Source organism: Pteropus vampyrus, unplaced genomic scaffold (genome assembly GCF_000151845.1).
Source record: "Pteropus vampyrus isolate Shadow unplaced genomic scaffold, Pvam_2.0 Scaffold42, whole genome shotgun sequence".
Lineage (NCBI taxonomy): Eukaryota > Metazoa > Chordata > Mammalia > Chiroptera > Pteropodidae > Pteropus > Pteropus vampyrus.
In genome coordinates, this window is record NW_011888823.1 from 7,749,956 (window position 1) to 7,753,110 (window position 3,155).

Genomic DNA, 3,155 nt, shown 5'->3' on the forward strand with positions numbered 1-3,155 from the left:
TTAATTCCTTGAACAAACAAAAATACACTTTTATCCAAATTCCTTAAAAAGCCAACTAGGGTTTTTAAACCTAAAACAGATAAAATAAACCATCTAAAGAAAACAAAACTAATATTTCATAATAGACCATTTAACTACACCACCTTTTAAACTTTTTTCTTTTACTAATCGCATTTAGTGGTTGCATTCCTTGATTGTCAACCTGGTCCCTGAATTATCAGGTATTAACATGAAATAATTTGTTTATGAAACAGAGGGGTCACATAAATGTATTTTACTCAAAATTATATTAATATACAATTTTAATCACTTCTATTTATACTTGTAAAATTTATATTACAAGTACAAAGGCATCTACATGCTTCACATGGCCCATAAGCCAGAGCTCTGATCTGTTATAGATATTTGTAACATGACTTGTGATTCAAGATTGGACCAGATTCTTTATGGAATGAGAATGTATCTGTGATATTTTACCCTTTTTGTCCCTTGAAAACAGAGTTTAACCCATGGAAACTAGGTGAGTATGTGATTAGCTCCATATTCATCCATTCAGTAAATGTTTATTGAGTACCAACTTGTGCCAAATACTGTGCCAGTTCTGAGAAAACAAGTGTTAGCAGGATAGGTATCATCTCTGCCCTTAAAAAGATGCCATTCTAGTGAGGGAGTTCGTTTTTTAAAAGCTCAACAAATGAAAAAAATATTTACAAATTGTATAATGAAGGAAATGTGCACGGTGTTAACATAGAGGTTGGTCCAGGGAAGGTGCAGTTTTGATAGGATGGTACAGAAAGGACCAGGAAGACCCAGCTATGTGAAAAGAGGTGGGGTCAGCTACATTTCTCCCCACCTTCTCACCCCCTCCCCAAGGTGAGATTTAACTACCCAACTGGATATAGTAGGCAAAGAGTATAGTATTGCACTTCATTGGTGGGACATTTTTATGCATAGTCTAACTATGCTTTTAAAATGTGTACAGTATAGTTACAGCAACAGAAATATATTCTCTAACTGCTATGAAAATACTGGTGAGAAAAATTGTGAACAATGTGAATTAATACAGTTTATACAAACATTCCTTCCCATGAGTGGAACTCAGTCTCAGAGCCAGGAATATTCAAGTGCAGAGGATGAAACAGAACCCCTAATTTTAGTATGTAAAAAATCTTGTCTTCTTTGAGGTGAATTGGCTATATCATGACCTGCAAATGGGAAAGCAACATAAGATGTTCAAAAGAGGAACAAGTTTCCCAAAATGGTCTAATCCCCACAGTGCTCATGAGATTTTGGCCATTCTAAAATTTGGGAGCCATTGCCCATCTGCCCAAATTCCCCATTCTTGGGGAGACAAGAGTACCAAACATAGTGTCCACTATGCTTAGCCACTAGAGGGAGAGAGTGTGCCTTTGGTGATTAGGGAGCCAATGAAAGTAACTCAGGAGAAGGATAGTCTTTCAAGGGAGCTAAATTAAGCTCTAATCAGCCAGGGGGCAAAGACTTTATCAACAGTGGTAGCTTTGGGGAACTTGAGGATGATTCCTTAAGACTTCACAATGGATCCTCTTCTAATAAATAATTAAATTGCTTAAACTATCCAGATAGTTCCTCTTAATTTTTAATATGTTTTAATTTATCTTTACTAAGAACCTCCATAACTTTGCAGATACTTAAACACTTAGGCTTAGCTTTTGGGAGGGATTTATGGCAATTTAGAGAAGTTATGTTACCTTTTATATACTGGAAATTTATATAGTATGAGCAACATTCCACTTTTCTAAGATAACTTGATTAAAATTTTTGCTACCTATTGGGATGATTAAAATGATTTGTGGAATTGTATGTTGTCTTCCCAAATATGACTTGAGGAAAATTACTTTTATTTACATAATTGTCAGGTTAAACAAAAATTGGCTTTACCAACATGCATAACTCTCAGGAACTGCAAATCGGTTAATCTTGTTAGCTGTATGGCATCATTTTCCATTATTTAATACTGGCACAATTGTTGTTTAATAAATACAATGTATGAAACAAACTTTTAAAAAGTAATTCATCATTAAATCTCAATTTAGCATTATACAAGTTATATGGTACCCATTATTTAGTGTGTATCAATGTGAATGAACTCTCAACCCATCTCAAAACCTAAAGAAAAGACATTCTCAAAAATTTCCCAGACATAGAGTGGTGCTTAAGATACAGATCGTGATTTTATTTTCAATGTATCATTTCTCCTTCCTCAGTGGGGAGGGAGGGTGGTACCACGTCAGCAACTATTTCTAGGATTCTTGAAAGGAGTAGGAGTATGGTGCCTGCTCCTACTCTTTCAGCATTGATTTTCTTCACAATCTGCGATATGGTTTCTCAGAAATGCTGTTTGGCAGTCCTGATAATTTCATGTGTTTTCAAACTTAAGCCACCCAGACTACGCAGTTCAGTATTTTCAGCTCCTTTCATTTTCCTTTTCCCTTTAATTATAGAAGTCTCTATTCCCATTTTTTGCAAATGTGGTCAGGAAAGATGCTAAACGCTACCATTTGTAGAAAGAACATGCATTTAACACGAGGATCTATATAAGTTCTTCTCAAATAATAAAAGCTGTGACTGATGATATTGATGGGCAACACCTTACTCCTAACAACTTTTGGAACCTCACCTGTTCCTTGAACTCTGGTGGGTGTGGCAGCTGCCTGAGGGAGAAAAAGCAAGTAAACACTTTAATTTTAAACCTGCACTGTAAAGCACTTTCCAAACAGTAATAGTTGAGCTTCATTTCAGACCTAAATTTCCTTCTCAATCCATTCCCAAGGACCCCTCTACCCTGATTCGTGTCCTGGTCTAGCGGTGCCGTTTACTGAAAACTGTACCGCATAGTTTATTGCGAAGCCCGAGTGGGTGGGTCCACGCGCACACCTCGACTCGGGCCAGGACGCCGATCCCGAAGCTTCGCGTCGGGCGCCTGGATCGCAGTCCGCTCCTTTCGCCCGGCCTCACCACAAATCCCAGTTTGAAAGAAAACTTCACGCGGCTGAAATGCACGTCCCCTCACCGTTGCAATCCTTCCTTCGCAGCCGGCAGAAAATGTGAGATTTATTGTGACTCAGGGGGCGTGGGTGGGAGGGGACTCTTCGTGGCACTCTCGGAAGCGGGTT

General features: G+C 38.0%; 1 protein-coding gene across 3 annotated transcripts in view; it reads left to right on the forward strand.

Annotated features, from left to right (window-relative positions):
* The first annotated feature begins 1,716 nt into the window (after positions 1-1,716).
* IKZF2 (IKAROS family zinc finger 2) overlaps positions 1,717-3,155 on the forward strand; it is a 151,704-nt gene continuing 150,265 nt past the window's right edge. For 2 of the 3 annotated variants that reach the window (XM_023529789.1, XM_023529790.1), the window contains exon 1: positions 1,718-3,086. The gene's annotated coding sequence lies outside the window, so the exon portion shown is untranslated. Of the gene's footprint in view, positions 3,087-3,155 lie in introns of all 3 variants that reach the window. The other variant, XM_011358654.2, reaches the window with a different exon arrangement.